The following is a 12814-nucleotide window of genomic DNA, read 5'->3' on the forward strand; positions in this document are numbered from 1 at the left end:
CCTCTTCTCCTGCTGGTACCCCTATGAGGCAAATCTTGGTATGCTTGATGTTGTCTTAGAGGCCCCTTAAACTCTTCTCATTTTTTCAGATTAGTTTTTCTTTTTGCGGTTCAGATTGGGTGTTTTCTACTATCTTATCTTCTAAATTGCTGATTCGAAACTTGAACCTCTGCTTCATCTAATCTACTGTTGATGTCCTCTAATGTGTTCTTTTGGGAGGAGAGCAAATAGTTTTCTAATTTGTTTGTTTGTTTACAAATACACTAAAGAATCATACAATACTGCCAGCACTGGATGCAATCCTAAGTCACAAATCTGCACATTCCTTTGTAACTGGTTCTGTGATGGCAGAATCTTTCATCTTGCCTTCATTGTTTACTATGACCCCTGCGTTATCTTCAAAATAAAGAAACACACCATCTTTTCTCTGATATGACCTTCGTTGTCTAATTACTACCACTAGAGGTACCTTGTTTCTGAGTTCTGGTTTGCCTTTCTCTTTTTTTCTTTTTTTAAAGATTTTATTGGGGAAGGGGAACAGGACTTTATTGGGGAACAGTGTATACTTCCAGGTCTTTTTCCAAGTCAAGTTGTTGTCCTTTCAATCTTAGTTGTGGAGGGCACAGCTCAGCTCCAGGTCCAGTTGCTGTTGTTAGTTGCAGGGGGCGCAGCCCACCATCCCTTGCGGGAGTCAAACTGGCAACCTTGTGGTTGAGAGGACGCGCTCCAACCAACTGAGCCATCCGGGAGGCAGCTCAGCTCAAGGTGCCGTGTTCAATCTTAGTTGCAGGGGGCGCTGCCCACCATCCCTTGCAGGTGTCGAGGAATTGAACTGGCAACCGTGTAGTTGAGAGCCCACTGGCCCATGTGGGAATTGAACCGGCAGCCTTCGGTGTTAGAAGCATGGAGCTCCAACCACCTGAGCCACCAGACCGGCCCCTGGTTTACCTTTCTTGACTGTTGCCATTACTATGTCACCCATACCAATAGCAGGAAGTCTGTTCAGTCATCCCTTGATCCCTTTCACAGAGATTGCATACACATTTTTGTCTTCTATGTCAGCACATCTCCTACTGGAAGACCCAGGAAAATCCAGAATTTCCCACGGGAGGACCCACCACATCCTCGCTTAGACATATTGAATGCTGGAAAGGGCTCTAATGTATTCTTTATTTCAGTTATTGTGTTCTTCATTTCTGACTAGTTCTTTTTTTATGATTTTTATCTCCATTTTTATGTTTCCTATCTCTTTGTTGAAGTTCTCACTGAGATCATTGAGCATCCTTAAAACCACTGTTTTGTACTCAGTGTCTGCAGATTGTTTGTCTCCATTTTGTTTAGTTCTTTTTCTGGAGCTTTGTTCTGTTCTTTTATTTGGCACATATTTATTTGTCTCCCCATTTTGGCTGCCTCCCTGTGTTTGTTTCTGTATATTAGGTAGAGCTGCTATGCCTCCAGGTCTTAGTAGAGTGGCCTTATGTAGTAGGTATGCTATGGGGCTCAGTGGTGCAATTTCCTTGTCAACTGAGCCAGGTACTCCAGGTGTGTCCCTTGTGTGGATTATGTGTGCCCTCCTGTTGTAGTTTACAATTGGTTGCTGTTTGCACGTCAGTGGGAGGGTTTGACCTTTTGGCTGATTGGTTGTGAAGATTGGCTGTGACTTCAGTAGAGGAGCTATTATGCAGAGGATGACCCAATGGGAGCAGGTTTCACTTTAGCAGGGCTCTGGTGCCTTCCCAGTCTGCCCTTGGGTATTTCCTCCACAGAGGTAGCTAGGTGGTGTTATGGCTCAATCTGAAGATGGCCACAGGTGTGCCAGCTGTGCGGCATCCTGGGAGTCCCCCTTCTATCCCCCACAGGCCAAGTTCACCGAAAGCCTGTGCCCTACCCCTGGCCACCTGGAATGAGCCACAAAGCAATCTGCAGATGATAGCTACCCACTCTGGGCTTGGAGGTACCTGGGAAAGGCTATGCTGTGAACTAAGGCTGGCTGCTGGTAGTGTTGGGCTTGGGGTTCCTTACCAAGAGGTATGGGACGTGCCGCGGCCAGATCCTGCTTGTTTGGGGTTTGTGAACCTTTGCGAGATTTCAGGAAAGTCTGCAGCATGTACTAAGGTAGGCTGTTTGTATGGAAAACCCCTAGAAGTGGCTTGGGTAGTCCTGCAAGTTGGGTAGGGCAGGGTCTCAGGGAACCAACAGGATGGAGCAAATAGTGCCAGCAGGTTGATGGAGACTCAAATATGGCATCTGCCTAAGTCTGCACTCTGGGAGGTGGGGGGGCTTCACAGAGGAACAATGACTTCTGCTACCCCTCTTATCTAGGAGAAAGGTGCCCCTCCAGCCTTCACCCTAAAGCTAGACAATTTAGTTCCTCCCACGTGTCCCTTGTGCCTTTTGCACTGCTGCCCTAGCACTGGAGCTCAGAGTGAGTGAGTCCATCAGTGAGTGTTTGCGTGGGCCATTTAAGAGGAAGTCTTGGAACTCCAGCAGCCCTCCGTCTCACTCAGCCACAATCTCCACTGGTTTTCACAGCCAGAATTTGTGGGGACGTCTCTTCCTGCACTGGAACCCTGGGCCTTGGAGTCTGGTGTGGGACTAGGACCCCTTGCTCCTCAGGGGTTACCTCCACAGCTGAGCTATCCCTTGCAGTTTTGAACTACCACACACAAGCACCAGCCCATTCTGCATCTCAGCCCCAGTCTTAATGTGGATTCTTCTGTATGACCTTAGTTGTATGACTTCTGTTCACCTACACCTCAGGTGATAATGGTTGTTCTGTAGGTTAGCTGAAATTTAGACTTGGTCATAAGAGGTGGCAAACACAGCGTTTACCTCTTCTGTCATCTAGACCAGATATCTAAAGTTTCTTCTCCTTTGATTTTCTATCACCTTCAGAATTCAGTTCAGTTTCTTCTGTGATCTGAGTTCAACCTAAAGCTTCAGCTTTCTCTGATGACACCCTCCACCTTCACGTTCCCCTTTCTCCCAATGCATCCTGTGCCCTGGCTGCCAGAAGCTTGGAGTCCCCCCTCAGCCTCCTGCAATCACAAGTAATATTGCACATGCTGTCAACCTACTTGATTGCCTTTCATCCTGCTCTTTTACTCTGGCCACTTGGCTTGTCCTTCAGACTCAGCTCAAGTAGCACTACCCCCAGGGAGACTGTCCTTATACCCTGGACATATTATCTGAGTTTGATGTGTCTCTTCTGAGCTACCCTAGTATTTATCAAGTTGTGTTTTAATTGTCTGTTTATCTATATCTTTCTACTACCACCCTCCCATAGACACACACACACACACACACACACACGCATGCGCGCACACACACGGTCATGAATTCTGAAAAGCCACAACTTGTGTTTTTATCTCTGTGTCTTCAGAATCTAGCAAAAGTGTCTGGAACACATTAGATGCAAAACAATGTTTCATTACTGGGAAAAAGAAAGGAAAGGAGAGAGACGGAATTTAGGGTACATCAAGGCTCAGGAGAAGTAGGCATTAAGCCTGAAGATGTTCTACTTATTGGTACTAACAAATTGGCTAGAATAGGCCTGGGCCTTTGTTCCCCACTTCATTTGCAGCTACTAACATGTTTGGTTGTTTTTGCCTTTGCTGTTAACAAGACCACCCATAGAAGACTGGGTCACAGTGCCCAGTACGGTGCTTGGCACTGAACAGGAGCTAGTACCTATTTGCTGATTGACTTGTCTGACTTTCCACTTTGCCTCCCAGGACACAGACAACTAGGGCCTTCCTGTTCACCTGTGGTAGTGAGCCCCCCAACGTAAAGCCCCATTTAATTTTCTTCTCTCATGGGGTTCCTGTGCTCCTCATCAGTCACCCCATCAAAATGGCCTCTTGAGGTGAAATGAGAATCCTACATGTCCCCAAATCCCCCAGTCTTCTCAGTAATTGTTATTTGATACTACCAGCCAGAGGGTCCCCATGACAAGCCTTTGGCACAACAAGCTTGACCACCCCACTCCACTCCTCTGCCCTCCCCAGGAATATAGCATGTAAAATCACCAGAAGTAGTAGTACATAAAATCACCACGATATAGTACATAAAATCACAATAAAAACTTGTTTACACATCTAGCAGAAAAGGGACTATGTCCCCATTACATCTTACAGAAGCCATAACTTGGATTAAGACTTCTGCTCCTGTATTGTCGCAACTGTTTTTTTTTCCCATGATAGCTTATAATGGAAACCAGCATACATTTAAAATTATTGATTGTATGTATTGTGCTTAATTTCTTTGGCTGTAACTAATATTTCTGGCTTCTCCAGGACGTAGGTAAGAAAGGAAGTTACTTTTGTTTTTGATGCCCAAACTAAAATTGTTTGGGCCTTAGCCAGCTTTCCTTTGAGATCTCAGCAGCCTCTTACCAAAAGTGCCTTCTATTTATTTCTAGAAGTCTCCAAAAGGGGGGCCTTATAAGTGCTTAGAAACCTGTCTACTAGTTACAGTGCAACATCACTGTGCCTTTTTTTCTTTCATTTAGCATGTTCTATCTGTCATGTTCTGGCTTCCCCAGGCCATTACTCTAGAAACTTCTTAAAGGAATCTTACTGCAGATTGCCATTGATAATGATGCTGTGTTGCAAACTAATCTCAGGTATGGTTTTGGGAGATTTCATTAGACCCCCATAATCTTGGTATAATAAAAATGTCTCACTTTAAAAAAAAAAATGAAATAAGAACAAAACATCCAAAAAAAAAAAAGTCTCCAACCAAACTCTGGCACTCCTGTAGATATTTATTACATGAACATTCATTAGCAAGCAGCAGGGACCCAAACAGTCCAGAAAACCTGTTCTGTAATTTCAATGAGGTTCCAGCTCTCTGCCATTTCAGTTACTCACTATGCTCTTACTTGAATGTTCACGTGAGGAAGTCACTCCAACCTTGGAGAGGCTGATCAGCTAGGATTCGGGTCGGCTTTGGCCCAAGTTCAGAAATCCTCTGAAACAATAGCTGGATATGGGACCATTTGGAACAATCCTTCTTCAGGTGCAGGATTCTTACTTCCTAATTATAAAAGATGGGAAATGTCTCTAAAATATTTTATTCAGCTGACGTATCTTAAATACCATTATTTTTACCAGTGAGAATGCGTATCTAACCATGAATCATGTTCATCAACAAGGCATTAATTTCATTATTGAAAATCAATTTCTGACATTCCCTATTCTAGTTAGCGATGCATTGATGGTAATACTGATATCAGAAGCATTTGTGCCACTTTTGATGTAAGGCCAGCTGATCACCCTGCAAACACACATTCTTGCTTGGCACAGCGATATGCTTAGAGATGATGCTTGAACTAACTAGCACGTATGTAATCACACCTGGTTTATGATGAAACATTTAAAGCAATTTACAGACACAGTAGTATGTTTTTGGAGATATCAAGAACATTTGTTTCCAGGAGTTCTCTCTTGCTGTTGTCAAAGACCCTACTTCCTGAGCTTCCAGAGTAGTCTTGGACAAAATATGGACATAGTTCTTCTCATCTGCTCCATGACCAGTATGCCCCACTTTTTTACCAGTAGCCTCAAAGCAATATTGCCCATAAAGTTATCACTAGCCCGTACGGTACCTTTGTGCAGATTAGAAAAATGCACTCCTTTCTCCAAGTAGATTCAGCCTACACCAGAGCACTTGACTCAATGAGCAGAGATTGGGCTGGACTTTTGTGCCCACTCACCCCTTTGGCCAGGTGCCCTTGTTTGGGGCAGAAGAAATGCCCCAAGCATCCAAATATTGACTCCCGAAAAATCTCTTGCAAAAAAAAAAATCTCCTTTCGATTTTCCCACAGCTCCGCGTCTTTTATGATTGTCCACGTGCATCTTCATCTTTAAAACACATACGTGTATACAATCTAGTAAAATGTAGAAAAGTAACCACCCATCTCCACAGGAACAAACAATTATTCAGGCAAATGCCAATCTTTGTTTATAGACAACCAAGAGAGATGGTGCTTCCTCTCCCTCACTGTGCCCTCAATTCCTCCTGCTCCCTCAAAACCTGGAAGAATCAGAGAAAGGCAGTTTAGCCTTGTAAAAATTTATATGATCAAATAAGAACATTAAAAATTGACTTCAAGTTGAGTATTAGTTAGGATGCTTTTAGAGTCAATGAACAGAAAACCCCAAATGGCTACAACTATAAGGAAATGTATTATCTCACTTAATAAGAAGTCCTGAGATAAGGAAGCTGCAGGGATGATTAATCCAGTGGCTCAAACACTGTCATTGAAACCTCAGATTCTGTCCATCTTTCCTCTTTGCAATCCTCATCATATCAGCCTAGCTCCCTTCCTATCACAAAGTGGCTGCCATGGCTCCAGGCTTCACACACAGATAAGACAATATCTGGCAGAATAAGAGGAACTTTTTGTTGAATGTGCTTTTTGTTTAATTAGTGAGGAAAACTCTTCTCAGAATCCCCTCTTCCCCTGGCATTCCGCTTTCATCTCTTTGCGAGAACTGTGTTACAAACTCACACCCAGACCAACGACTGGCACGGGAAATGGGACCACCAAGACTGGCCATAGACACAACCACTATTCACTCCTGGAGCTGAAATCAGGAAGCGTGAGGGGGTTTTGTGGAGATGCACGTGTGTGAGACACGTGTGTTCAAGGAGGTGAATGAAGTTCAGGGTGGCTGGCAGGGGTATAGCTCGCCATGGTGAGGAGCTGGGCTTCATCCCATCTGACACACCCTAGGCATTTAATACGCATTTGTAGAAATTATCCTGAAGCTAGAATCTTTACTGTAAATCAAAATTTTTAATCACCACCGCTCTCCACTGTGCATCTTCTAACGATGGTCAAGTAGCAAAGGATGAGATCGCTTATCTCGTGCTTTCCCATTTCCTCTGGGAGGATTGTGTGAAGTGTCAGGGCGATGACCTAATGAACCCATTCATAATGCCACAGCAGCGCTTAAGGCGGTCCTCTTGGGACCCAGATGCACTGCTTTTCTGCAGGCCTCACCTGGACCAGGGCAGCAGTTTCTCTTACGAGACCCCTCAGACCACAGGACAGGAACTTCTCTTCTATGTCTAGACCTTCCACACGCCTCCCTCCTCACTGACTGTTGCTGTTGAGGCAATTTCAGAGAGCGTGTACATTTTCCCCCCAAAGAGAATTCTCATTTTCCCCAATTAAACTTCTTGTCCCCTGTCCTTTTTATTCGAAACCCTCTCTAAGCCCTGAATTATGACTTTGAGTCTTTGCACTTCATATCACATCTATTTCAGTATCGACTGCAAATGTTAAGGGAATGACCTGTGGTTTTTTTTCTGGAGAATGATTGAAGATGGTAAAGAAGTGTGTCACCAGATGACCTTCTGAGGTCCCCGAAAGGAACATACAGACAGGGTGTCCACATGGACAAGGCTGGCCTCAGTGTTGTGGGAGGGGGTGTATGCTGTGACTCTACTGTGGGCCAGCGCCTTTGCAGACATTTTATTTAGTCTTGCCCCACAGACCTGACAGGGGGATATTATCATCCCCATTTTGCAGGTGTGGAAACTGAGTCTGAGAGAGACTAAGTAACTTGCTCAAGGTGGGATTTGAGCCCAGGTGTGCTGCCTGTAAAATCAGTGCATTTCAGTGCATCGTGCTGGGTACTTGTAGGGGTGAGTGATGCAGTGTCCTCCGATCATTGTGGTAAGAGCCTCTGATCTCCGTGGGGGTGAAAATGCTGAGGCCCATGTGGTCATGTCACAATTTCACCTTGTGCTGGAGGGATTAGCTGGGAGGATGAGGCGGGGAGTGGGGAAGGTGTGTGGGGGGCAGGAGAGGGGCCTGCAGATTTTGCCCCATGCCCTCTGCTCCCTTTGCTAATCAGTATTTGGAGCAGATGCTCTCTGGACTCTCTCTTTGGGCCTCACATTTTCAAAGAAATTCAGGCCAAAGGCAGGCAGGCCATTAGTTCTGAGCCTTGTACCAGGTCACGAATAGAAAGGTAACGGTTCCCCTCTGATTGAGATGTTCTGGGAGCTGAAAAAGCACAACAAATTCCCGAGGCTTTTTCTTTCCCCTTTTGTCTGAGACAGTTTTCTCTTTCCGCTGTGAAACCACTGCTGAATAACCTTTCCTGAACCTCACAGTTTGGGTAAGGAAACAAATTTCCTGCTGCCACAGAAACAGCCTCTCGCACACCCAGTGATGGCATAGGGTGGAAGCCTTTTGGCAGTGAGGCGTATTAGACACAGGCAGTGACACCAGCTAAGTGCCCATTTATGTGTTTATACACCAGGTGCCAGAGGTGCACGTCGCAAAACCAGGCTCCTTGTCTGCTCAACAGATGGCAGAGCCGAGTGGCCCCACAGTCCAGGACGAAGCACTGACCATCCGTTTGCAAAATGAAGCATCCTAAATATCATGAAAGCCTGCATTTATGACATTTTCACGTATGAGTCTTCTTCACCAGGTGAGACTTCCAAAGCACCACCCTCCTCCCATGTTTCCTTTCTCATATTTCTTTATAAAATAAACAAGCAAAATCAAGCAATATTTTTTGATCACTGTGTGACATGCAAAATATCTATTTTACATTGGCAGGAGTCTGAAAGGAAATAGATCAAATGGTTAAGAGAGATTGTTTATGGTTCATGAGATTATAGGCCATTTTAATTTTGGGTGTTTATTATCTGGCTTTCAGTCTCTAAGTTGAACATGAAATACTTTCCCATAAAAAAAGAAAAATAGAAATTAATTCTTTTATAAACCAAAGACAGAATAAGGCATACAGGCAGTTCCCCCCTCAGATCCCCAGGGTAAAAGGGCAGGAGCTAGGACATCTGGGTTCAATCTATGGCCCATCGTTCAATCTCAGGTTTTTAAATGCCACTTCTCTGACTCCCAGTGTTTATCTCTAATCGGCCCTCTTTCCTGAACTCAGGATTGGGATTCACAACTGCCCACAGAGCAGCTCCACTTGGATGTCCAATAGAATCTCAAAATTATCATTTCCAAACTAAACTAATTATCCCCTTCAAATCCAGTTCTCTTGCAGACCTTCTCCTCCAATAATGGCCATTCCATCGTTCGCGCTGCTCAGGCCAAAACCCTTAGAGTCATTCTTGACTTAGTTTCTCTCACATCCTACAAACAATCTGTCTGTAAATCTGGCTGGCGTATATGTCATATCCTGTCATGTCATGAAATCAGTTGCTCCTCCACGTCCGCGGCTAGTTCTATGAACCACACCATCACGGTGTAATGCTTAGGTGACTGACATGGCCTCCTGGCTTCCACCTGTGCATTTTAACAGTGTGTTAGTAAGGCAGATCTTGTTATGTCTCTGCTCCAATTTCTCCAGAGGCTCCATCTCACCCCAGGAAAAGGCAGCCCTTGCAGTGGCCTGGAAGACCCTACACCATGCACCCCTCACTCTGGCTGCATCTTCTACCATCTCTTACCATGCTCCAACCGCACTTGTCACCTTCTGCTCTATGAACAGACACCAGCTCGGGGAAGGCACTCGTGGTGGGCAGAATAATGGTCCCCAAAGATGGCTGAGTCCCAATCTCCGAAGCCTCTGCATATGTTGCCTGATACGGCTTCTTGCCTTTTGGGCTTTGCTGATCTGGTTAAGGTTTGGGGAATGGGGAGATTCTCTTGGATTATCTGGATAGACCCAAAATGATCACAGGAGTCCTTATCAGAGGGGAAGCAGGAGTCTCTGCGTTAGAGAAGGAGAGGTGATGATGGAAGCAGAGATTGGAACAATGAATGGGGTTGCTGGAAGGGGATGGAAGCCGAGAGATGCAGGCAGCCTCTGGAAGCTGGGAAAGGCACCAAGTAGAGGGATCAGAGTCCTGCCACCTCATTTCAAAATTCTGACCTCTAGAACTACGACAGAAGAAATCTGTTTTGGTTTAAGCCACTGGGTTTGTGGCAATTTGCTACAGCAGCTATCAGAAACCGATACAGCACTCCAAAACATCTTTGGAAGGAATGAATGAATGGACTGGGCTTCCGTTTCCTTGTTTGTAAAATGGGAGGCTTGGACTTAGTTAATAATCTCTAATGCTCTATTTTAAACTACATCTTGTTTAACTGGAAAATGAGTGCATGCACTTGGTAAACAATTCAAATAATCTGAATAAAGTGTGTAATGACAATAAGTTTCTCTTCTACCCCAAACTCATAGCCCTTGGTCTCCATCCCAGGTTCTTGTGCAAGCTTCCAGTGATTCTGTAAATATAGATACCATTTCCCCCTTTGTCCACAAATGGTAGTACTACACTCACTACTTTGCTTGTTACTTTTTCCCTTAACGAATGTAGCATGAAGATTGTTATGTATCAGCATACATGAAATTACCTCATGCGTTTCCATAGTTGCATAATGTCTCCTTGCTGGACTTAGACGTTCTTCAGTCTGTTTAACCGCTTTCCCAGTGATAGACTTTTGCTACTACAATCTTTGAATAGGCATCTTTGCACACATGCATGGCTAAAGGATAAACTCTTAAATATATAATAAAGGGTTGAGGGGTAGGTGCCCCTTTTATTCTGATATGGCCAAATGCCCTTACAAAGAGGACGTACCTATTCTTGCTGACAGCGTACGGGGCTCTGCTTTCTCTGTCTTGCTAAGACTTTGTTATTAAACTTTTAAAAATCTTTGTCAAGCTCATAGATGAAAAGGATACTTGTGCTGTTTCATGTGAGGCTGACATCTTCTATGTGGTCATGAGCCTTTGTATTTATATTTCTGTGAATTTCCTATTCATAGTTTTGCTATGAATTTTTTATTATTTTCTATTGGTTCATTGACCTGTTTAAAAAATTAGTTTAGAAGCACTATATATATTAAGGAAGTTACCCTCCTGACATTTACTGTGCAGGTATTTTTCCAGTCAGTAGTTTTTCTGCTTTACTTTGTTCGTATTTGTTGCCATATAGAAACCTTTTAATTTCATCAAATCAGCTACATCAATGACTTTTTTATGGCTTGTGGACTTTGTATATTGCTTAGAAATGTACTCTCTGTTTCTATAGTATAAAACATTCTCTCATACATTATTCTAATACTTTTTTAGTTTTTATCTTTAGGGTTTATATCTAGATTCACCTGGAATTTACTAGGTGTAGGGATTAAGTGAGCGATTTAGTTCTTTTTCCCCCCTATACTGTCAATTCAGTTGTCCCAATACCATTTATTGAAGGATTTGTTTTTCCTACTTATTCGAAGGGCCACCGTTATCCAGTAACAAATTTTCATAAGCATTTGTGTGTATTTCTGGCGTCTTTTCTATGGAATTGATCTGCTTGTCTATTCATAGGTCACTCCCCAGGTAATTCCATTAATTATTATAGTTTTGACATTGCATTTTAATGCTTGCTAGGATTTGTATCCTCTCGTTTCTCTTCCTTTTCAGAGAATTTCTGGTTATACTAGTATGTTTATTTTTCCATATGAATTTTAGAATCAGCTTGTAACCTTCCCAAAAATCCCCTTTGGTGTTTTCATTGGGATAGCATTTTATTTATAGATTAATTTATGGTATCCTGACATATTTACAATATCTTATATCTTTTAAAAATTAGTTCAAGATGCTTTTTTTCTTATAGAATACAGGCTCATTGAAAAAAAATTCTGGCAAGTCTGTAATATATGAAGTAGAGTATGAAAGTCCCACGTCTTTTCCCCCAATCCTACCCCCAGAGGCAACCATCTAATAATTAGGTGTTCATTGGAGAAGGTGTTTTTTAGTAAGTACATGTGTAATCATGCATACACATGTACATTTTAACATGTGTGTATTTTGTTATATAGCTGTATCTAACTTCCTATCACACATACTGTTTCTGACCCATTTTTTTCATCAATTATTTATCATGAATATACCAATCATACACATGTTAATACCTGTAGATAGACCCACCTTATCCTTTTCAAGGTTGCGTTGTGGCCCACTGTACAGGACAAGGCTACCATATTTAGTTTACCCGCTCCCCTTGATGAATATTTGCATAGTTCCAAGTTTTTCTTAATTACAAATAATGCTGCAGTGAACAACTTTGAGCATTATCTTTGCACTTAGTGCAGGTATTTCAACCAGATAAGTTCCTAGAAATAGAACTACTGGGTCAGAGTCTAAAGGCCCTTTCAATGGAAAAGTGTTATGACATAGAAATGACCTCTCTATCCAAGGGAGACTTGTTTGTAAACGTGTCCTTTTCTAACGTTGCTCTGAATTCAGAATCTCTGGAGGAGTTCTTGGTACTTTTACAAATGAATACGGTTCCAGCGCCTGAGTAAGCGAATGCAACTAACTAGCTCTGGATGCACAGAGTTTGGGTCCCATCAAAGGGACTGGCTCTGAAGGCCGACCAAGGCTGTCACTACACGTTGGACAGGGGTGCTGGGGGAGAGTCTCAGAAATGGATGATGGTGGGAAGAGGGTCTACTGAGCTGTAACATAATACATAACAGAATACATAAAGGTTATAATTAGTAATAGTGGGAGGTGACACGGAAGGATGAATGCAGCATTAGCTCATGACTTCAAGGACTTTGAGAATAAGTGAGCTTTGGTGGGTTGCTGGCTGGAGAATTGAACAATAGTTCCAGTAGGACAATGTTTTCCGAGTCTAGACAACTTACTTAAGAAAGAGCTTTGTAAGCACGTGTGAATTGGAGGCTGTGCGTGGAAGACACGCTTGCAGGTTTCACCACCTCCCCCCTGCATTTCCTGCCTCCACTCCTTCTCTGTGATGATGCCAGGTCTCCCCGAGTCCTCTGTGGGTGCCAGACCAAGTCTGTGATCCGTACAACTT

At 43.4% G+C, this 12814-nt stretch overlaps 1 pseudogene; it reads right to left on the minus strand.

Moving 5' to 3' along the window:
• Window positions 1-271: 271 nt before the first annotated feature.
• LOC117025584 (60S ribosomal protein L23-like) lies at window positions 272-1137 on the minus strand (annotated as a pseudogene).
• Window positions 1138-12814: the final 11677 nt, after the last annotated feature.

This window comes from Rhinolophus ferrumequinum, chromosome 8, assembly GCF_004115265.2.
Source record: "Rhinolophus ferrumequinum isolate MPI-CBG mRhiFer1 chromosome 8, mRhiFer1_v1.p, whole genome shotgun sequence".
NCBI classification, from domain to species: Eukaryota; Metazoa; Chordata; class Mammalia; order Chiroptera; family Rhinolophidae; genus Rhinolophus; species Rhinolophus ferrumequinum.